Raw genomic sequence first — 24,409 nt, 5'->3', positions numbered from 1 at the left:
TGAATTCTCCATGGCAGAAATATAAACTGAACAAACAGAAAAGCCCTGGTGTTAAACCACTTATACTTTTGATTCCAATAACAAGTTTGACTGTTGATATCTGGCTCAGAGTTGCCCTTTTAAATTTACTTTTTCTCCTCCAATATTCCACCCTTACCCCTCCTCTTCTTCTGCTGAGGGAAATTATTCAATAAGTAGCAGTGATGGCCCTCAAATGTCTTACCCAAGTGGCCATTCTTCAAAAGTGAACCTGGACAACGACAGTTACAAGGCTGTTCAGTTATGGGAGCTATTATAATGGAGTCCAATCTCGTCCTCCCCCAAAATCCACACATACACATGTTTCCAGCAGGGGCCAATGAATGGCAACCAGGAATGGAACCTTGGGCTGGAGGGGAGGGTACAGCCAAAGAGTGCTGAGGCCAAATTGAAGTGCTCTCATCACCACCCCAACTGAAATTGGCTACTTAACTTAAACCAAGAATTAATCTTGGGACCTTCCTGGCCCAGTGTCACAGAACACAGAACACCCACTGAACAATACCGGAGGCTGGGTTACTTAAGGTCAAACAGAACTCAATGTATGAACCAAGGGAAGCTCAATCACTTTTAAAAGAATGGGGTGGGGCTTAGCCGCCAATTCCTCATTTAGTAAACAATGTTTTTTTAATTAAGTTACTTACTGCTATACATGAGGCAAGTCAACTTGGTTTATTAACCTATATGTAAAAAGTGTCCCCTTCAATTATCAGAATATCTTTCTATAATTTAATCCAATACTATTGAACATTTTAACTTATAAAAAAAAATTATATATATATTTTTCTCTAGGGCTCCCCCATTATGGACCATTCCTCAACTTACTGCAAAACCTTTTCCACGGCTGCTCTGGGAATATGTACCAGGAGAAGTGCAGGGGCAGCATTGGGAAAGGTCTTGGAGCAAGCCATCTGGTCAGTAGTTGGGCCTCCCACCACAGGGTGTGCTCTCACTCTGCTCATTGCAGGTGGGGTGGGGAGAGGGTGGGGTGGGGAGAGGGGGGAGAGGGTGGGGTGGGGAGAGGGGGGGGGGGGGGTCACAATTTACAACTCATTGAACCATACAATTATTGTTGAATCCTAAAAAGAAACATTCAGTAGCTATTCAGTCATTAGTATCTCAAAGAATAATAAAACAAAAAAAAATCTTTTACCAACAAATAATCACTCCAATGCTTTGTGTGTATTGAAGTGATGATACACAGCAGATTTTTTCACAAATAATCCTTATTGATGTAACAAAACAAGACAGTGCAAAAACAATGAACGATAAATGATTCAAATTATTCAGTACAAAGTAGGGTTTGAGCTAACAATAGCAAGTTATATTAATGTTTGATATGGTTCTAGCACGATGCAGAATAAGCACTAATATGTATACTTAAAGGAGCACCATTGTCATAAATATAATGAAGATGATGTAATGAAAATCTAAGAAAAGTCAGTGATTTAAAAAAATGGAAAAGATCCAGAACAGCTGGGCACCATCTTTGTCACAATAACGTCCTGCACAAGTGACTTGACGATGCCTTTCAGTGTGATTTACATCAACATTTACAAACAAAAACACTATGGGTAATTTTGCGGTCTGGTGCATACAGCAGGGAGCAGCACTCACAAGGACCACATCCTGGGAAATCCTGGGTGTGCAGCCGTGTGATTTTCTGCCCATTAAAATGAATGCCTGCAATTTCCTGGGATGCACTCCCGGCAAGCGCTGCTCCCCACAGGGAACACCAAATCGGGAAATTACCTCAACCATTTCATGAAGAAGGTGCCCTTTAAGGTAATTGTAAACAATTTTACAACACCAAGTTATAGTCCAGCAATTTTATTTTAAATTCACAAGCTTTCGGAGATTTTCTCCTTCCTCAGGCAAATGTTTCAAGATCCTTTAAGGTAGTATAGTTTTGGTGTTACAGCATGAACATCCAGAACTACATTAAGAGTGGCTTTTAATGAGCAAGGTGCAAAAGTGACAAACCTTACAGGATTCACATAAACAGCCTATGTGGTAAAGCTTTATCAATAAAACATGTGATGAAAATAATTGGTTTATTTTCTCTCTCTTTCCTCCACTATTTTCTCACCTATCTCTAGTCTGCTGATGGTGGTGACTGATCGTTGGTGCAGTTCCGGAGGCCGATGCACTTCCTCTGGTACTGCCTATAAGTAGCCACTCGCCACACATGAGCCCAGACAATGAATCCTTGCAGGTTATTTGTCTGTAGCTCCCAACACAACCAAGCTCAATCCTTTATTCATCCATCATGCTCACACATGTACCTTCAACACTGGTCATTGGATAAGTGATAATGAGCATCTGATTTTTGTCCTCTATAGCTGGGGTGTAGGGAGGGGGATGCCCAGACCAATTCTGGCCCTCTAAATTATAATTTTAATATATTATCGTCTGAACAATTTTTTGTTATTGCCTATCAACTTGCCAAAATTTTTAACAATTATAATATTTCACCAGTACAAGTTCATTCAGGCGTCACCAGCTTTAAACAGAGAAACACATCTTCTAAAAAAGTTGTAATATAATATTTCATAGTTGTGCTGCTTTTCTTTTTGAAAGAAAGAGACCTATAAATAACAGGTGATTTTAAAAGGCACAGTGGTGTGGTAAAACATTGCCTCCAGTCTATAAAGTTTCACTGTTCTACTTATGTAATTGAGATTTAATACTTATACAGTGCAGATCATTACCTAAAGGAGACTATCCTGTCTCATTCTTCTCACCTTCTTCTCCTCCTCTTCACTGCCCTTCTCAAAGAGACAGAGCAGATGAGCAGGTGTTTGAGTCTGCTTTCCTTCAAGCTACTGATACCAAAAGCAGTTCTGAACCTCGGCTAGTAGAGAGATGCTTTCTGGTGAAATATTTAGAGTGCAATCTCTCCTTCCCTCAGGAAAACACTGCATAAATCTGTACAGCTGAGATGTAAGAAAATATTGCACACATAGCTGGTGAGTGGGAGTGCCGGCCTCCAAAGTAACTGAAACCCACGACCAGTGGCAGGTGTAAAATGAGCACCTTTGCCTTTATGCTACTAGGTAAAGCATTAGTAAGAAATAATTGTAGAACAGATAAATGTAACTCAGCTTTTGTTACACTTCTTTGCGTAGTTTGAGACCAAAAAATGTTTCCGCAAATTCTGAGGGGTAACATAGAAGTATGCTCGATATATGCCAACCACAAACATGTGCTGTGCCCATGAATGTGCCTAGTGATTTGTAAGTCAGGTCCCTGGAGACTCGATGGTGCTTTGTCCAGAAAGAAAGTTGGGAAATACAACAAACTGATATGTGACTAGTAAGCAGCCGTTTTTTGCATGAGCACGTAATATGCCCTTCAAAATCTAAAAAAAGAGATTAAAGACTTGTTATAAGTATAACCGCCAGTAATTCTATATATAGCTGATTGCTAAAGTGTATTTGTCTCTTTATGTAGAAGAATTTACTACAAGCTGTTCTAGTAAACAACATTCATAGCACCCCGTAACCAGCTGTTAGAATCAATCACACTGTCTCTCTCTCTTCCTCATCACTCAGTGTCACTAACATTGAATACATTTTTATTGCACTAGGAAACATTCTGGCAGAGTACCAAGCACACCACATAATTTATCAAACTGATGATTTATTAGCATTCACATTTAAAACTAATTTGTTAGTTTCACGTGATAATGATTTCCACATTGGACACATTACTTTCAGAAAAAAATGGCCTTTCTCCTGATGGGATTATGTTCCTTGAGTTTCCGTGCACACTTTTGTTTACTCTTATGAATCCATAAAGGCAGACTTTTTACAAGCCATTTTATCTGTTGAGAGGGAGGAAATTATTGTCCGGTATTGGAGTAATATGATAGTTCACTACTTTTGTAAGTCTGCTTTAGTCTCTTGGGAAGTATACATAAGGAAATCGTGGAGATTAACATGAGAATTATGGCAGCATTTTTGACCAAATATAAAAAGTTACTTGTCCCCCCCCTTTCATCACAAGGATTATGAAATTTCTTTCAGTTTCAGGAATTAGCACAACACAGGTTTACTCATTCGCCACTAGAACTGATGATCGTTTTTTCTGAAGTGATCACTTGACAGATAGAGTGCATATAATGAAATATTTCACTCTTTGAAGTATCACATATTCCTTACTGCAGTCTCTTACATTACAACAGTGACTACACTTCAAAAAAGTACTTCAGTGGCTGTAAAGCACTTTGGGACATCCTGAGGTCGTGCAAGGCGTTATATAAATGCAAGTTCTTTCAAGTCTTTTTTCTTACATGTAACTTAGATAAGTTAAGCTTTGATACGACCTCTGAGAGTATCATCAGGTTCTGTGAAACAGCAGTCTTTTTGGCCGGTTATTGTTTTTAAAGTTTCAGCTCACACAACTTGACTGACACTAATATTAGAGCAGTAATTATACAGATATGCCAAGAGTAGCTCTCTTACTGAAATATAAACCCTGAACTGCACAAAGACTTAAAATACAATTTCAGATACATTTAAAAAATAAACTACTTTTGTTTCCTTGGCTTCCTAGTTCTCTTTTCTTCCCTGGTCTGTCTCTAGCCATCTATTATTTTAACTAGTTTATAATTAACCTAATTCAATCTAGTCTTACCTTTTATTTAAAAAAAATACAACTGTAAACATTTTCTTTGATTCTTCTTCCCCACAGCTCCTGTCATCTATTGTGGAGATGGGTAGAATTTCCAAACCAAAAGGTCTTAAAATAGGCTAAAAACTGCGAGCAAATGGCTGCTTTTCTCAGCCAGTCAAAGATTACACTGGTCATGTATATGATGTAACAAGGTCACACTTTGGTGCATAAAAACAATTGAAAACAGGAAGAATAACTGCCGGACAAGTGAACTCTTTGGTGGAATGAAGCGTAATCAGATCTAAATGAAGTTGCCCTGACAGGGTAAAATTGAATGATCGTATGATTTGTATCCCAGGATCTGTTCTGACTCCAAGACTGGAGGTTTCTGGGTTCAAATTCAGCCATAGAGAGGATGACACGTTTCTCTTTCGCAAAGTTGTGAAGTGCTTTATGTAAAATTAATCTGGGTTAGCTTCACAGGTTGGGAGTCCACAGTATGCGTAATAAAAAAGGAATTTGATATGGTTGACGTCAAAGGGAAAGTTCAATGCTTCCAGTGGAGAAATCAGCTCAAAGCGAGAATGGCTCGGAGATAGAGCTACAATAGGCTGTGACGTTGTAGTGAAGGCGCCAAATTCAATCCATGGTCTATACTAAGTTAACCAATCGCAGCCATGGATGGTGATGGGCTCTATGATTGGTCTCAGTATCCTGAACTTTGAGGAGGAGGAACTGGAGAAGGGATCAATAAAACAGCCAGAGCTCCTACCTCCTATTCAGTGCCTCAACTTCTCCCCCAAGCTGGAGCTGTGTGTATGGATATCGTGAGGAAGGGATTGGGGCTTAGTTGAGATTTTCTCACCCAATTAGTTGAATAGCCTGCTGACACTCACTGTCCAGGCTCACACGTGAAAAATGGCTTTTTATGGAATTGCTCTAATCCCTCATTGAGTAAATACACTGCCTGGTATGATACTGACCAAGTAGACCAGGAAGAATATATAAGAATAAAACCGGAAGGACCACCCGGCATCGGACCACTAGGCACCGGACACGACAAAGGCAAACCAAGCCCAGTCGACCCTGCAAGGTCCTCCTTACTAACATCTGGGGACTTGTGCCAAAATTGGGAGAGCTGTCCCACAGACTAGTCAAGCAACAGCCTGACATAGCCATACTCACAGAATCATACCTTTCAGCCAACATCCCAGACTCTTCCATCACCATCCCTGGGTATGTCCTGTCCCACCGGCAGGACAGACCCACCAGAGGTGGCGGTACAGTGATTTGCAGTCAGGAGGGAGTGGCCCTGGGAGTCCTCAACATTGACTCTGGACCCCATGAAATCTCATGGCATGAGGTCAAACATGGGCAAGGTAACCTCCTGCTGATTACCACCTACCGTCCTCCCTCAGCTGATGAATCAGTCCTCCTCCATGTTGAGCACCACTTGGAGGAAGCACAGAGTAGCAAGGGCACAAAATGTACTCTGGGTGGGGGACTTCAATGTCCATCACCAAGAGTGGCTCGGTAGCACCACTACTGACCGAGCTGGCCGAGTCCTGAAGGACATAGCTGCCAGACTGGGCCTGTGGCAGGTGGTGAGCGAACCAACACGAGGGAAAAACTTACTTGACCTCGTCCTCACCAATCTACCTGTTGCAAATCCATCTGTCCATGACAGTATTGGTAGGAGTGACCACCGCACAGTCCTCGTGGAGACGAAGTCCCGTCTTCGCACTGAGGACACCATCCAACGTGTTGTGTGGCACTACCATCGTGCTAAATGGGATAGATTCAGAACAGATCTAGCAGCTCAAAACTGGGCATCCATGAGGCGCTGTGGGCCATCAGCAGCAGCAGAATTGTATTCCAGCACAATCTGTAACCTCATGGCCCGGCATATTCCTCACTCTACCATTACCAACAAGCCAGGGGATCAACCCTGGTTCAATGAGGAGTGTAGAAGAGCATGCCAGGAGCAGCACCAGGCATACCTAAAAATGAGGTGCCAACCTGGTGAAGCTACAACTCAGGACTACATGCATGCTAAACAGTGGAAGCAACATGATATAGACAGAGCTAAGCGATTCCACAACCAACGGATCAGATCAAAGCTCTGCAGTCCTGCCACATCCAGTCGTGAATGGTGGTGGACAATTAAACAACTAATGGGAGGAGGAGGCTCTGCAAACATCCCCATCCTCAATGATGGCGGAGTCCAGCACGTGAGTGCAAAAGACAAGGCTGAAGCGTTTGCAACCATCTTCAGCCAGAAGTGCCGAGTGGACGATCCATCTCGGCCTCCTCCCGATATCCCCACCATCACGGAAGCCAATCTTCGGCCAATTCGATTCACTCCACATGATATCAAGAAATGGCTGAGTGTACTGGATACAGCAAAGGCTATGGGCCCCGACAACATCCCAGCTGTAGTGCTGAAGACTTGTGCTCCAGAACTAACTGCGCCTCTAGCCAAGCTGTTCCAGTACAGCTACAACACTGGCATCTACCCGACAATGTGGAAAATTGCCCAGGTATGTCCTGTCCACAAAAAGCAGAACAAATCCAATCCGGCCAATAACCGCCCCATCAGTCTACTCTCAATCATCAGCAAAGTGATGGAAGGTGTCGTCGACAGTGCTATCAAGCGGCACTTACTCACCAATAACCTGCTCACCGATGCTCAGTTTGGGTTCCGCCAGGACCACTCGGCTCCAGACCTCATTACAGCCTTGGTCCAAACATGGACAAAAGAGCTGAATTCCAGAGGTGAGGGGAGAGTGACTGCCCTTGACATCAAGTCACCATTTGACCGAGTGTGGCACCAAGGAGCCCTAGTAAAATTGAAGTCAATGGGAATCAGGGGGAAAACTCTCCAGTGGTTGGAGTCATACCTAGCACAAAAGAAGATGATAGTGGTTGTTGGAGGCCAATCATCTCAGCGCCAGGACATTGCTGCAGGAGTTCCTCAGGGCAGTGTCCTAGGTCCAACCATCTTCAGCTGCTTCATCAATGACCTTCCCTCCATCATAAGGTCAGAAATGGGGATGTTCGCTGATGACTGCACAGTGTTCAGTTCCATTCACAACCCCTCAAATAATGAAGCAGTCCGTGCCCGCATGCAGCAAGACCTGGACAACATCCAGGCTTGGGCTCATAAGTGGCAAGTAACATTCGCGCCAGATAAGTGCCAGGCAATGACCATCTCCAACAAGAGAGAGTCTAACCACCTCCCCTTGACATTCAACGGCATTACCATCACCGAATCCCCCATCAACATCCTGGGCGTCACCACTGACCAGAAACTTAACTGGACCAGCCATATAAAGACGGTGGCTACGAGAGCAGGTCAGAGGCTGGGTATTCTGCGGCGAGTGACTCACCTCCTGACTCCCCAAAGCCTTTCCACCATCTACAAGGCACAAGTCAGGAGTGTGATGGAATACTCTCCACTTGCTTGGATGAGTGCAGCTCCAACAACACTCAAGAAGCTCGGCACCATCCAAGATAAAGCAGCCCGCTTGATTGGCACCCCATCCACCACCCTAAACATTCACTCCCTTCACCACCGGTGCACTGTGGCTGCAGTGTGTACCATCCACAGGATGCACTGCAGCAACTCGCCAAGGCTTCTTCGACAGCACCTCCGAAACCCGCGGCCTCTACCACCTAGAAGGACAAGAGCAGCAGGCACATGGGAACAACACCACCTGCACATTCCCCTCCAAGTCACACACCATCCCGACTTGGAAATATATCGCTGTTCCTTCATTGTCGCTGGGTCAAAATCCTGGAACTCCCTTCCTAACAGCACTGTGGGAGAACCTTCACTACACTGACTGCAGCGGTTCAAGAAGGCTGCTCACCACCACCTTCTCGAGGGCAATTAGGGATGGGCAATAAATGCTGGCCTCGCCAGCGACGCCCACATCCCATGAACGAATAAAAAAAAAGATACCAGGTATAATCTTTGGTCTGTAGTGATCTTATCCACAGTGGCAGCAAAAGCAGTATAAGTGACCTTAGTACCCCCCCCAGGCTAGGCAATTGGGGTAAACAACAAACAACAAAAATAACAACAACATAGTGCCTTTAATGCAGAAAAACATCCCAAGGTGCTTCATCGAGGTGTAATCAGACAAAATGGACACCAAACTGAGGATAGGTTCGGTCTTTCCAATGTATAACTGGAGGAAATGGTTCCACCAATTAACTGGTGGACCCCCAGGAAATTTGGGTTTACCTTCTTGTTAGCATTCATTGTGGTCTTCTTTATAACATCATGCTTTATTAATACCAGAATCTGTGCTTTTTTTTCCTTTTGTCATGGTTGATTGACAGCATTAATTTGAAACAATTTAAAAGGTATAAAACTGTAGAATCATTCTGGTTTCGCCAGTTCTGCTGGTATCTCTGGGGTGCTGGGACACAGAATCCCATAACCTCACAGCTTACCTATAAAGGCAAGAGACTGTCATTTCAAACATTTGTGACAAGTAGTTAAGAGAACAATAGATTCTTTAAGCTGTCTTTCCAGAAGTATGTATTGCTAATTGTGCTATATATTACTTGCCTATTTCATTGCTACTGTAAATTATTAACTGTGCAAATTCCAGCATGCAGTGTCACTGCTACAGAGAGTAATTGTTAGTCCTGGGCTGTCCTAACGAAAATGCACACTCCCACATCTTGAGGGGCATGGCACAGTCAAAGGGTGACTGTTGCAGAATGTCAGCATTTAAAGAAATGGACTGTTGATATCTGTTGATATCCCAGCTTAAGAGAAGGGATAAAGGAGAAAATCATAAACAACTAAATCTGTAAGGATAGAGAAAAAGAAATAAAGAAAGAAAGAACTTGCAATTCTATTGCGCCTTTCACGACCACAGGACGTCCCAAAGCGCTTTATAGCCAATGAAGTACTTTTGAAGTGAAAGTGCGTCGTTTGCCTTGCAAGGGCCCCGTGCAAAGGTTTGGTTTTGGGCCCCTTACATTTTACTAGATAATGATATTAAATACTATCTACTTAATTTGGTGTCAAATCCGCAACATACAATCGTGAAAAGGGGTGTTTGCAATAGGTAATATAAAAATAGTTGCCAAAATGATCAGGAATCAGCTATTACCTTTGTGTAGTTGTCCTTTTACTGGATCCAATCTGGACCCGACTGGCTCAGAGCCCTGTGCAATTCTATGGGTTGTACAATCCTGACATCGCTCCTCGTCATACTGTGGCAGTAAGAATTCGGGGAATTGTAGGGACTGCTTCCAGCCAGTGTGGAGTCATCTCTCATGGCATCACCACTCTACAGTCTACCCTGGAGTGTGGTCACCTCCACACAAGTTGCAGCTGGGCCCTGGCAACAGGAGTCCACGCTTTGCAGCTTTGGTGGAAGCTCGATTGACTGCTACCCAGGCTCTGAGCTCTCCCATGGAGAGATTGGTAGATAGAATAGATAGGGGCTTTGAAGGAGTAACTCATCTTCTGCAGTCTGCTCTCCTGCAGATCAGTGGAAATGCCGAGGCCCGGCCCCACAGGAGTGGCAGTGACACGATGGGAGCAGCACGTATGGGCCTCTCTCAGGATGTCAACACGTCTGCTCCTTTGCCACCCTGTCAACCAATAGGGCCAGACTGCCCCAGCATCAGCTGAGGAGCAGCAGTCTGCAGTCGGGCCCTTACAGGCTCGAGCTGCCATGAGTCACCGGCCATGAGCATCTCAAGGGTCCCAACATGAGCACCAGTCTTCTACCAGTTTTGTCAAGGCCACGTAAGTAAATAGAAAAGGATACCACTCCATAAATGTGCAGCTGGTGGCCGACCACAGGAACACCGTGATGCAGGTCTGCCACGATGTACTTATCCTGAGATAGTCTACCATCCCCCTCAATATTTAACTATGCAACAGCCTGTCTGGAGAAACACAGCCTCTCAGATAGGTCCAAAAAGGTAACTCTTGGCTTTGTACACCCTGTGTGCTGGGTATGGCCTCCTATGAGCAGTCTCCCTCACCCTGCTGTCTTCTGAGAGGCCCAGCTGCTGGTGGGGTTTGCTGGGGCTGTTGCTGCTCCTTCTCCTCCAACTGTTCCTCCATCCAGAATGAAGAAGCAGTAAGAGCCCCCATAAGAAGCAGGTAAAGATTACTGAGGGTGATAAGAATACAAAAAGTGTCGAGAAGCGATCTGTAAGCTGGACATCTCCTAGCAACCCAGACATCAAAACGATCCTTCGGTCCAGTGGGCTGCAGCAGAGAGTCCTTTTTTATACAGCTTCAGCAGCTCTCACACCGACCGCACCAGGTTTCACGGGCGTGCTTGGGACTGGGCAGGGCTTCTGCAATTCTGAGTTAAAACGGCGTTGGGGTCCGGATGATGTCACCGGAGCACGACTTTTACATTTTAATTAGGCCCCTGCTTGCCTAGGGTGGGCGTCTGTACCGAATCAAAAAAAAACGGCAGTTAAGATGACGGCGGGTGGAAACGATTTGGGAAGTGTGGGGTAAGTACCCAGTCCCGATTTTAACCCCCACCCCACGCTCACCGTTCCCGGTGGGCGGGCAGGGTTAAAATTGGGGCTCGTATCTTTGAAGGTACAATCTGTCATGCAGCATACAGAGAAATCTTCAATTCATTTCTAACACAGTTAGGTTCTGTATTCAGTAAGGGATCAATATGAAAATTTAAAATGATCACAAAGTCCTACCGTCAAATGGGATTTCTCACATACTGTGATAAAATGTATTATGTATAAACAACTTTTAACAAAATGTGACCCTTACTCAGAGAGAAGCCATTGAATTAAAAACCTCAGAGGAGGGATCATTTTTCAATAGCTCACATGACAATGCTGCTAACTCAGGGTTCTAAATAAACGTCAGGTTTATTACGTCAAAGAAATTTGATCTTAACAGGGATACAATATCGCTTGCATGAAAAATAAGTAAGTGTGCTGTGCTATGGATGAAGAGGCCTGGTTTGAACCCTAGCCTAACATCCACGCCCAGGCTTCCCCTGAACAGTGAGCTGGTGATTTTAATTTCAGCACCATGTGGAGGGAGGTCCTGAAATTACATGTATGCAGCATCTCCCAGCAGAATTGACATTGATAGTGGCTGTGGGGATGTGCCAGATCGTTCAATCCTCTCAGCTTTAATTGGGGTCAAAAAGGCCAAAATTAAGATTTGGTTAACAGTGATGCTATTTCCTTCAGGTATTACACAAAAAGTTTCTTCTCGTAATTAGCAATGGCCCATTGTACAGGTACTAGTCCATGTTGGAGCTATCTGCTAAGTAAGAACATAAGAACATAAGAAATAGGAGCAGGAGTAGGCCAATCGGCCCCTCGAGCCTGCTCCGCCATTCAATAAGATCATGGCTGATCTGATCCTAACCTCAAATCTAAATTCATGTCCAATTTCCTGCCTGCTCCCCGTAACCCCTAATTCCCTTTACTTCAAGGAAACTGTCTATTTCTGTTTTAAATTTATTTAATGATGTAGCTTCCACAGCTTCCTGGGGCAGCAAATTCCACAGACCTACTACCCTCTAAGTGAAGAAGTTTCTCCTCATCTCAGTTTTGAAAGAGCAGCCGCTATTCTAAGATTATGCCCCCTAGTTCTAGTTTCACCCATCCTTGGGAACATCTTTACTGCATCCACCCGATCAAGCCCCTTCACAATCTTATATGTTTCAATAAGATCACCTCTCATTCTTCTGAACTCCAATGAGTAGAGTCCCAATCCACTCAACCTCTCCTCATATGTCCGCCCCCTCATCCCCGGGATTAACCGAGTGAACCTTCTTTGTACTGCCTCGAGAGCAAGTATGTCTTTTCTTAAGTATGGACACCAAAACTGTATGCAGTATTCCAGGTGCGGTCTCACCAATACCTTATAAGCCCTTTTCCTGTGACCTTTAATACTTTTCTTCTACAAACATTTGGCTCCTTAAATATTGTGATTGACTTGGTTTCCATACCAGTTGTGTTAATGCACTCTATGTTCTGATAACCTTTTGGTCAGGTTGAGACATGGCTTTAGATTTATCAGCAGTAAGAGCTTAGTAGGGCTGATTGCAATTTTAGGGGCAAGCTGCTCACAATTTTCCTAATGGTTGAAAATGATGAGCAGCTTGTCCCCAAATTTGTGATAAGCGCTCCCAATCTGCCAACTTCTGACACTTGGGCGCAGAAGAGGAAAATCTGCCCCTTGAGGTGACTACGCGGTCTCCTCTTCCTCACCACCACCCCCATCCCATAATTTTTAACTAATAAACCCTGACCCAATTTCCATGGCAATATGTTGTACAGGGACAAACAATGTAAGTGTCATTGTACCTGACCCAGAGAGAACACAAACACAGCCTTTTGAAATATTACAGTTCAATTAAAAATAATGGGCCATAATTTGCTTTGGCAGGGCATCTAACGGCATCTATCATTAGTTAGACTTGCCCTTGTACGTTTAGGTTTTAAATTTTTTTGCGTGGCAATTTGCTGTAAGTGCGAGGTGATAACGTCACAGTGAGGGAAACAGGGCATCTGGGACCTAAGTGAACAGGGCAAGCAACTGTGTATCCCCTTAACCAATCAGATTGAAGGATTGTGAAATTAACAGTGCAATGACTGAGAAGGAAGTGTAAATTAGAGTGGGTGAATTCAATGTCAAATCAGGTACAGAAGAAGAAATAAAGAGAGGGAAAGAAATATTGGATTTAGAGAAAAAAAAGAGACAGAAAGGAAAAGTAACAATAATTAATACCAGAGGAAATTAGACTCCAAGCTTGTAATAGTTAATTTTCAGTGCTAGAGAGGTTGATTGACAATAATTAACACTTATCATATCATTAAAAGGGTACTTACACTGGAAATGAACAAGACTTAATTTCCTGTGGCGAGTTTAGTTCATATCTACTGTGCAAATACAGCAACTTCACGCCATTCAATGCATTTCATCGGTGAGGCAGACAGCAAGATTTCACTTTTGCGAATCTAACAGCGGAGCAGCGCATCTGCCCCTCACCTGAAGTTGATGAATCTTTTGCATATAAATGGCAGGGAGTGCCATTAGCCTCACCGTTATTTTGACAGTCAAATCTGGCCCATTCCTTTAAAAAATTATTGTCGAAAGGATGAGTTCAAGTAACAATTTAAAGGAAATACCCTTCCTTTATTGATCAACAGCAGTGCTTGGTGTAGATTTTAAAGACATGTTTGCACTTTCACCAAGAGCCATACGTTTACATAATACAATATCAGCTCATCGGTGTTGTTGAGCTTCTGGTGATTTCCGGTTTGTGAATTTACTCAATAACATTAATTTGTTCTTCTATTTATTAAAATATCTTAAAGTATTAATTTTATTTTTTTAAACAATGAAATAAGACAGGCTGGAAACTGAGTGGTGCAGTGGGTTAACACTGTGGGAGCAATTTTATACCAACCCGCTTGGGAAACTGACGGGATCGGGTGCAATGCTGGTTTTACATCCCTCCGATTTTACACTCGATTGAAGTCAGTGGAGAGTAATATTGTAAAACCGGTGTTCTACCCAATCCCATGGGTTTCCCGCCCAGTGAGTTAGGTTAAAATTACCGCCAGTGTCCTTTCACCTTTGTTGCCAGAGTTTAAATCCATCTCAGAATAATATGATTAAATTCCCTTCTTGCTGCAGCCTGTAAGGGTCCCAAATGAAATGAGTTTGGGCATGCATAATTCTTACTGATTGCACATCAACTGCACAAAATTTCAGCAATTCAGTACAAATTGCCACTAAATTGGACATTCCATATGCAGAGGCCATAAGAACGGCTGGTTTGGAAAATGAGAATGTAACACTGGTCTATAGGGCTGCTCTTCTGAGGTTCAGGATTAAGACACATGGCTGGGACAGAATATTAAGGGGTTTACTATACATCAGGCCTTGCGCTACCTGATTTAGGGCTGTTGGGTATTGGCGATCAGTGCAAGGTTTGCTATGTTTCACAATGCTGAACACATAAAAATTTCTAGGAAGCCAGCGACTCTCAGGTAACTGTGTCTGGGCCAGGGGTCGGGTCTGGAAGTGGCGGCGAATGCAGGAGTGGGGGGAGGGGTGGTGAACAGCAGCGATAGGGGGGACCCACTGCAATGTGGGGGCTGCCTCAGGGCAAACCAATCTTGGAGGGGGCGGCCTCAAACAGACATTAGGCCCTTTGCATATGCAAATAAGGGCCGATCGCCTATTTCAGGCGTGGGTGAAGGATGCATTTTTTTTGTCCTTACCCAATATGGCTGGCAGCGCACTTCCAGCCAGAAATGTGCACATGCTTCCTACTCACCGTATTGGGGCCTTAGTAGTCAGAGTAGCGCCCAAACAACCTCATGTTTCAATAGTCCTCTGTGTGGAAGAAAAAATTTCCTAATTTCTCCTTTTCTTCTTCTAGTGATAAATCTTATTCTATCTCCTTTCGTTACCAAATTGCCAACCAGTAGAAACAATCTTTCACTAGTTATCCTCTCAAAACCTCTCAGAAATTTACAAACTTCTACATATAAATATAAGATTTAATGCACTGATTTTGTAAAGAAGGCCATAATGCAACCTGAGACAGATGGATGACTAAGAGAGAATATTTCTTGATTAAATTGTTACAATCAAAACAATTACAACCAAATAGATTATCATTGTCCAATATGTCTATGACTTAGAATTGTTGAAGATTAGTATAACAGTAGCACAACACAATGAGCCAAACCATTGCCAAAAGCAACAGGTTCACAACTGTAACTCCCCACACAGTGTATTGCTGTTGTTGACCTCATCTCCAAAGTGAAGAGCAATCACCCCAAGATGATGTTAAATACTGCACATGACTGGTTAGAATGGCATTGAGAGAGGCAGAGAGGAGGCCATCTCTAGCTGCCCACTCTCTCACCCAGCAAGTGATTGGTGTATGGAAGTGGAGGCAATTATTCAAGTTAACTTAGATAGTGTTTGAAATTTGCGTAAACTGTGAACAATAAAAATACTGCTGTAAGAACATTCAATTTCACTATTGCTAAGAAAATATACAATTAAAATTCATTCAGGAAGAAAAAATGAATTGATTTTCTGCAGCCGCAGTTGATTATTTTAACTCATCTGTTCAAAATAAATAAAGGTTAACTTCCTTTGCTTCTGGGCATTCAGGCCTAGAAATTTGATGAAGCTGCACCCGTTTTATAGGCACAAAACGGGAGTCAAAGCATACAATATGGTGGGCAGCGTTCTCAGCTTGAAGTTCGCCACCTGCCATAGTGGTATAGGCATCAAAAGAGGCGTCCAGGGCCCATGCTTGAAACAGGCATTAGGCCCTTTGCATATGCAGATAAGGAGCTTAACATCTGTTTGATACCTCCTTTACCAAATTGGTTTATCCCGAACGAAGCCAATGCCAGAGTGACTTATGTTCAGGAAAACCAGGTCTATATGCGGCCTAACCAACGGTCCTTTCTTAAAGTGGTGCAGGAGTGCTCCTCCCGGCTCCACATTAAAACCACAGGCCCTTGCTGGCCACCGCTCGACCCTCGGTCCCACTGATCGCCAACTCACCCCCTTCCAGATCACCCCCCTCTCCCGGTCGCTCCCTCCTTCTCCCAAGACCTACGTGAGGGCTGCTGCCAGCAACGCAGCAACCCCAACTTCAAATGTTCTTTACCAACGACCTGTCTGGGGATGCCCAGTAGGTGGCTGCAGCTTGCCAGTTTGATGCAAATGAGGCCCAAGACCCACCCGATTTGGGCCTCAGGCCTACTCCTTCCGGCACAGGGATCGATCCATGCACCAAGTTAGTGCTGGCAGGCCAGCGCAAACCAATTTCTCGGCCACATTAGCTGGGATTTTCCCCATTTTTTATGTAAACAATTAAATAGATGAATCCCCATATGGATTGCTATACACTTAACATTAATCCTAATAAAAAGAGGTCTCTCTTTCATTGTAAACAGACCAAAACAATGTAACAATGCTTTTCACACAGGAGTACTTTCTGACCAAATAATATTCATCACCTCTCCGCACTCTCCTGAAATAAATGGAATTGAACAGAGCTTCAGTTTTAGAATTTGCTGTTCTTATTTTTGTGAGCTGTGGACAGGTTTGTCAGTGATGCCACTGGCGGGTTATGTGGGGGAGTGACAGTTGGAATCCAACTTGTTTCATTCCACATGCTGAGGATCATGCATGTGGCTTCCACAATTGGAAACAGTAATATATGGGTGTAATGAGTCACTGTCTTCCTGGAAAACATTACCTTAGCAACCTAAACCCATGTGACTTACTAAGAGGCCAATTTGTTAGTTGATATCCAGCCACAAAAATCAGGGCTAATGGAGCAGTTAAACACCACCGCCACTGAAATTATATTACGATTTTAAGACACTTTTATGAAGCAAGGGATTTACATTTTTCATGATATAATTTTAAAGGAGATTTATACTATGATTTACTATATTTGAGAACCATTAAAAAAGAATGTTATGAATGGAGGCCTAACAAAAGGGGCATTTGAAGAGTTCCATTAGTAAAGAAGGCATATCAATGATAGGAATAGTTCAAAAACAATGCGGTGGAGGGGGGTATCCGAAGTGGTAAATAATCATTTGTAGGAAAACACCATTTTTCATCAATGAAATAATTTAAATATATCTAAATTATTGGAACAGATTTTTATTAGTTTTTCTGTCTTCCCCAATACCCTAGTGAAAATCGCTCTTAAAATATTTGCTCTTCCCTTAACCACCCCGGAAAATAGGACAGGCAGGCATCCAGCTTCCAGACTTCTGCAATGCCACCCTGTAACCGGTCACTAATATGAGATTTGTGAAGCTATTCAAAGTTAGCAGCTTGCTTACTTTCTTGTGTTACAAGAACCATAATGCAAACCTGAACCAGATGGATGACTAATAGGAGGACATTTCTGTATTAGACTGTTACAATCAGAATAATTACAAACACATTGATGCATTGGACAAAAATAGTCCATGATGTAGGTACATCTTAGAATGATTGAAGGTGACCCCTTTTATTAGGGCTAGTTAAGGCAACAGCAAGGGGTATATTTTCCTCTGTTCATTATTTTTTGTGAAAAAATATAATGAACTGGTATTCTGCACTTCATATATTTTTTGTTAGAGATAGCACAGAGAAGACAATGTAGATTAACTGAGGTGCTTTGAATGATCCTCCCTCCATCCTTGTGGGAGATGCCCAGCCTCCAATGAGATGTGGCTGAGATCAAGAACTCTGAAATGTAAAATTTCAGCATGTTTCAGTCAGAGCTGTGACAATTATCTTCCTACAAAGTGAGTCATTGCTGAAACAGAACTATACATTTGGATTGTGTTTTGTAAACCAAAATTAACTAAAAGGAATAAAAACTGAATTAAAAAAAACAAAACTGAAATCATGGGGTAACTTTCCAACTTTGCACTCCCAGTGGGGAGTCTTACCCATCAGGAGCACATATTCGAAATTTGGGCATGATTTTCTGACCATACGTTTTTCTGTCCATCCCTTGCACCAGAATTGCAAATTAAGTTAATTTGCAGAAGACCATAGATAAGTTATCAATGGCCAAAATGATATTGTAGTCAGAAGGTTTATTAAGTTGACATGGTTACTCCTTGAGAGCACTTACTTCCATGCAACTTTCTTAAGATGAGCAGGAAGTACAATTGCTACAGTAAAAAGGTTACTGGCACCAGTTTTTCCTCCCCAATGTGGTTAAGAACTAACAAAACAAAGCGCAAGTGTGGTGGACTTATACATGGTAGCCCCGACTAGCACCCAAACACGGAATGGAAAGTAAACATCTTCAAGGCTGTATTGGTGGAGTTTCACTGGATTTGCTTCACTATGCAAGAATCTTTTTTGAGGGACAGAAAAAGGCTCAAACAAGTCTGTTTCTTTTTCAGAGACCAACCCTGCCTTCTCGTCATATCCCGCAATCCCCAATGTATTGCTGCTTAAATGTAGTTATTAGCTACTGCAAAGTATGGTAATGAGCTACTTCCTATTAAAGTTTTAAAGCAAGTTCCCCTTGCTAATCCCCTCCCCAAGCATCTTGCTGAGTAGGGACATACATTCTGCTGGATCTTCTGTTTCAGTTCCTCCCAATTAACATTTTCTAAACCAACATTTTCCAAAGCAGCAAGCCCGTCTTTATGATCGCAAAACAAATCCAGACAGTTTTCGGAACTGGAGCCCCAACCTATTTCTCTCTCCAGCAAACAGCGAGAGCGGAGCAGGGATAAAAACAGCGCAGAGCGAGAGCTCACCAGAGCGGCGGGAAACAGCGAGAGCGGAGCGGGGATAAAAACAGCGCAGAGCGAGAGCTCACCAGAGCGGCGGGAAACAGCGAGAGCGGAGCGGGGATAAAAACAGCGCAGAGCGAGAGCTCACCAGAGCGGCGGGAAACAGCGAGAGCGGAGCGGGGATAAAAACAGCGCAGGGCGAGAGCTCACCAGAGCGGCGGGAAACAGCGAGAGCGGAGCGGGGATAAAAACAGCGCAGAGCGAGAGCTCACCAGAGCGGCGGGAAACAGCGAGAGCGGAGCGGGGATAAAAACAGCGCAGAGCGAGAGCTCACCAGAGCGGCGGGAAACAGCGAGAGCGGAGCGGGGATAAAAACAGCGCAGAGCGAGAGCTCACCAGAGCGGCGGGAAACAGTGAGAGCGGAGCAGGGATAAAAACAGCGCAGAGCGAGAGCTCACCAGAGCGGCGGGAAACAGCGAGAGCGGACCAACCAGGTTCTGATCAAAAAAATCAAAGAGTGACGTCACAGGTAAAGCAGGTGGGTGGTTGGTGGTGAGTATTTCTTTTTCTTAGAACTGTGGGCTAAGTTACAATAAAACCAGGTAACATAACCACATTTATAATTAACTAATTAACTAAACTTAAGATCTGCAGGTTTTATAGCAGGTAGTGTTTTTTTTAAAGTGAACCTAGGTCCCTAGTACAGTTAACATTTTCTAATTTCAACGTAATTTAAAAGGGGTAACTAAGCTAAGGCAAGTCATGGCAGCAGAACTCGCACCCGTGATATGCCCCTCCTGCAAGATGTGGGAAGTCATGGACACTACCAGTGTCCCTGCCGACCATGTGTGCAGGAAGTGTGTCCATCTGCAGCTACTGACCGATCGTATCTCGGAGCTGGAGCTGCAGGTGGATTCACTGTGGAGCATCAGTGATGCAGAGAAACTCGTGGATAGCACGTTTAGCGAGTTGGTCACACCGCAGGTAAAGGGTGTACAGGCAGGAAGTGAATGGGTGACCATGAGGCAGAGTGAGAGGTGCAGGCAGGTAGTGCAGGGGTCCCCTGTGGCCATCCCCCTCTCAAACAGATATACCGTTTTGGATGCTGTTGGGGGTGATGGCTCACCAGGGGAAGGTGACAGCGGCCAGGTTCATGGCACCGTGGCTGGCTCTGCTGCACAGGAGGGCAGGAAAAAGAGTGGCAGAGCTATAGTGATAGGGGACTCGATTGTAAGGGGAATAGACAGGCGTTTCTGCGGACGCAACCGAGACTCCAGGATGGTATGTTGCCTCCCTGGTGCAAGGGACAGGGATGTCTCGGAGCGGCTGCAGGACATTCTGGAGGGGGAGGGTGAACAGCCAGTTGTCGTGGTGCATATCGGTACCAACGATATAGGTAAAAAACGGGATGAGGTCCTACAAGCTGAATTTAGGGAGTTAGGAGTTAAACTAAAAAGTAGGACCTCAAAGGTAGTAATCTCAGGATTGCTACCAGTGCCACGGGCTAGTCAGAGTAGGAATGACAGGATAGCGAGGATGAATACGTGGCTTGAGAGATGGTGCAAGAGGGAGGGATTCAAATTCCTGGGCCATTGGAACCGGTTCTGGGGGAGGTTGGACCAGTACAAATTGGACAGTCTGCATCTGGGCAGGACTGAAACCAATGTCCTAGGAGCAGTGTTTGCTAGTGCTGTTGGGGAGGGTTTAAACTAATGTGGCAGGGGGATGGGAACCGATGCAGGAAGTCAGTGGGAAGTAAAGTGGTGACAGAAACAAAAGGCAGTAAGGGAGAGTGTACAGAACATGACCGGACAGATGGTCTGAGAAAGCAGGGCAAAGACCAAGGGAAGTCTAGATTAAATTGCATTTATTTCAATGCAAGAAGCCTGATGGGCAAGGCAGATAAACTCAGGGCATGGATGGGTACATGGGACTGGGATGTTATAGCTATTACTGAAACATGGCTAAGGGAGGGGCAGGACTGGCAGCTCAATGTTCCAGGGTACAGATGCTATAGGAAAGATAGAGCAGGAGGTAAGAGAGGAGGGGGAGTTGCGTTCTTGATTAAGGAGAACATCACGGCAGTAGTGAGAGGGGATATATCCGAGGGTTCGCCCACTGAGCCTATATGGGTAGAACTGAAAAATAAGAAGGGAGAGATCACTTTGATAGGATTGTACTACAGACCCCCAAATAGTCAACGGGAAATTGAGGAGCAAATATGTAAGGAGATTACAGACAGCTGCAAGAAAAATAGGGTGGTAATAGTAGGGGACTTTAACTTTCCCAACATTGACTGGGACAGCCATAGCATTAGGGGCTTGGATGGAGAGAAATTTGTTGAGTGTATTCAGGAGGAATTTCTCATTCAGTATGTGGATGGCCCGACTAGAGAGGGGGCAAAACTTGACCTCCTCTTGGGAAATAAGGAAGGGCAGGTGACAGAAGTGTTAGTGAGGGATCACTTTGGGACCAGTGATCATAATTCCATTAGTTTTAAGATAGCTATGGAGAATGATAGGTCTGGCCCAAAAGTTAAAATTCTAAATTGGGGAAAGGCCAATTTTGATGGTATTAGACAGGGACTTTCAGAAGTTGATTGGGAGAGTCTGTTGGCAGGCAAAGGGACGTCTGGTAAGTGGGAGGCTTTCAAAAGTGTGTTAACCAGGGTTCAGGGTAAGCACATTCCTTATAAAGTGAAGGGCAAGGCTGGTAGAAGTAGGGAACCTCGGATGACTCGGGAGATTGAGGCACTAGTCAAAAAGAAGAAGGAGGCATATGACATGCATCGGCAGCTGGGATCAAGTGGATCCCTTGAAGAGTATAGAGATTGCCGGAGTAGAGTTAAGAGAGAAATCAGGAGGGCAAAAAGGGGACATGAGATTGCTTTGGCAGATAAGGCAAAGGAGAATCCAAAGAGCTTCTACAAATACATAAAGGGCAAAAGAGTAACTAGGGAGAGAGTAGGGCCTCTTAAGGATCAACAAGGTCATCTATGTGCGGAACCACAAGAGATGGGTGAGATCCTAAATGAATATTTCACATCGGTATTTACGGTTGAGAAAGGCATGGATGTTAGGGAACTTGGGGAAATAAATAGTGATGTCTTGAGGAGTGTACATATTACAGAGAGGGAGGTGCTGGAAGTCTTAACGCGCATCAAGGTAGATAAATCTCCGGGACCTGATGAAATGTATCCCAGGACGTTATGGGAGGTTAGGGAGGAAATTGCGGGTCCCCTAGCAGAGATATTTGAATCATCGACAGCTACAGGTGAGGTGCCTTAAGATTGGAGGGTAGCAAATGTTGTGCCTTTGTTTAAGAAGGGAGGCAGGGAAAAGCCTGGGAACTACAGATCGGTGAGCCTGACATCTGTAGTGGGTAAGTTGTTAGAGGGTATTCTGAGAGACAGGATCTACAGGCATTTGGAGAGGCAGGGACTGATTAGGAACAGTCAGCATGGTTTTGTGAGTGGAAAATCATGTCTCACGAATTTGATTGAGTTTTTTGAAGGGGGAACCAAGAAGATAGATGAGGGCTGTGCAGCAGACGTGGTCTACATGGACTTTAGCAAAGCCTTTGACAAGGTACCGCATGGTAGGTTGTTACAGAAGGTTAAATCTCACAGGATCCAAGGTGAGGTAGCCAATTGGATACAAAATTGGATTGACGACAGAAGACAGAGGTTGGTTGTAGAGGGTTGTTTTTCAAACTGGAGGCCTGTGACCAGCGGTGTGCCTCAGGGATTGGTGCTGGGTCCGCTGTTATTTGTATTAATGATTTGGATGAGAATTTAGGAGGCATGGTTAGTAAGTTTGCAGATGACACCAAGATTGGTGGCATTGTGGACAGTGAAGAAGGTTATCTAGGATTGCAACGGGACCTTGATAAATTGGGCCAGTGGGCCGATGAATGGCAGATGGAGTTTAATTTAGATAAATGCGAGGTGATGCATTTTGGTAGATCGAATCGGGCCAGGACCTACTCCGTTAATGGTAGGGCGTTGGGGAGAGTTATAGAACAAAGAGATCTAGGAGTACAGGTTCATAGCTCCTTGAAAGTGGAGTCACAGGTGGATAGGGTGGTGAAGAAGGCATTCGGCATGCTTGGTTTCATTGGTCAGAACATTGAATACAGGAGTTGGGATGTCTTGTTGAAGTTGTACAAGACATTAGTAAGGCCACACTTGGAATACTGTGTACAGTTCTGGTCACCATATTATAGAAACGATATTATTAAACTAGAAAGAGTGCAGAAAAGATTTACTAGGATGCTACCGGGACTTGATGGTTTGACTTATTGGGAGAGGTTGGATAGACTGAGACTTTTTTCCCTGGAGAGTAGGAGGTTTAGGGGTGATCTTATAGAAGTCTATAAAATAATGAGGGGCATAGATAAGGTAGATAGTCAAAATCTTTTCCCAAAGGTAGGGGAGTCTATAACGAGGGGGCATAGATTTAAGGTGAGAAGGGAGAAATACAAAAGGGTCCAGAGGGGCAATTTTTTCACTCAAAAGGGTGGTGAGTGTCTGGAACGAGCTGCCAGAGGCAGTAGTAGAGGCGGGTACAATTTTGTCTTTTAAAAAGCATTTGGACAGTTACATGGGTAAGATGGGTATAGAGGGATATGGGCCAAGTGCAGGCAATTGGGACTAGCTTAGTGGTATAAACTGGGCGACATGGACATGTTGGGCCGAAGGGCCTGTTTCCATGTTGTAAACTTCTATGATTCTATCCTAATTAGTGTCTACACCTTGTACAATTCATCACATTCCAATGCATACAGAAACCAATTTAAATTCCCTTCATTTATTATCCAATCGGGCTGAATCAGCACCAACCTTCACATGCATGTCACTGAGTGCATTCTTATAATTTTTCACAATCCAATGAAAGATAATTTATTAGTTAAATTGACCAAATGAGGCTTGCACCCAATTATAGCCACACCAAGAAAGGATTTGCTTCTCAAAATACTTGTGGAATTTTTAGAATCAAACCCAACATATTTTTGCTTATAAATTCTTGTGTTAAGATGGATTTGAAAAAAACAGAACAAATTAATTATGCATTTGAAAATTTGTTAAGGACAAGAAAATTTGAATGATGGTAAAAGCTTCATTAGCTCAGCAAGCACTTGTTGCTGAGTGGGCCACAAGTGGCTCGTCCTCAGCCACTCCCTTACCAACAAGAATAGCCTAAATTGAGTAGCCTTCTAAGGATGCATTTACTTACCTGCTTCAGTGTCACAGAGAAGTGGTTCCTGTTCTGCTATGATGCTGAAGTTGATGCGTGAACAGAGACTGATGCTAGCATTTTCAGAGCAGATCACACTGGAGCTGTTGGTGAAACCCCAGGAGCTGATGCTTCACACCAGATCACAGTGTAAACGCAACCTTCTGCAGTTCGGGTTTAAAAGTCCAGAGTGGAGCGTGGGCATGGCTCGACCTTTCCCAGCAGGGCAGGAAAGATGGGAA

The 24,409-nt window shown here is 43.9% G+C and overlaps 2 long non-coding RNA genes across 2 annotated transcripts in view; one reads left to right on the top strand and one right to left on the bottom strand.

Moving 5' to 3' along the window:
* The window catches only part of LOC137326169 (uncharacterized), a 79,849-nt gene extending 76,950 nt beyond the window's left edge, over positions 1–2,899 (bottom strand). The window contains exon 1 of the long non-coding RNA XR_010964128.1: positions 2,751–2,899. This is a non-coding gene — a long non-coding RNA (uncharacterized lncRNA). The remainder of the gene's footprint in view (positions 1–2,750) is intronic.
* Positions 2,900–18,839: 15,940 nt separating this feature from the next.
* The window catches only part of LOC137326619 (uncharacterized), a 55,231-nt gene continuing 49,661 nt past the window's right edge, over positions 18,840–24,409 (top strand). The window contains exon 1 of the long non-coding RNA XR_010964234.1: positions 18,840–19,471. This is a non-coding gene — a long non-coding RNA (uncharacterized lncRNA). The remainder of the gene's footprint in view (positions 19,472–24,409) is intronic.

The sequence above is a fragment of the Heptranchias perlo genome, chromosome 10, assembly GCF_035084215.1.
Source record: "Heptranchias perlo isolate sHepPer1 chromosome 10, sHepPer1.hap1, whole genome shotgun sequence".
Lineage (NCBI taxonomy): Eukaryota > Metazoa > Chordata > Chondrichthyes > Hexanchiformes > Hexanchidae > Heptranchias > Heptranchias perlo.
The sequence above is the reverse complement of the archived record's forward strand: the minus strand, read 5'-3'. Positions and strand labels throughout refer to the sequence as shown.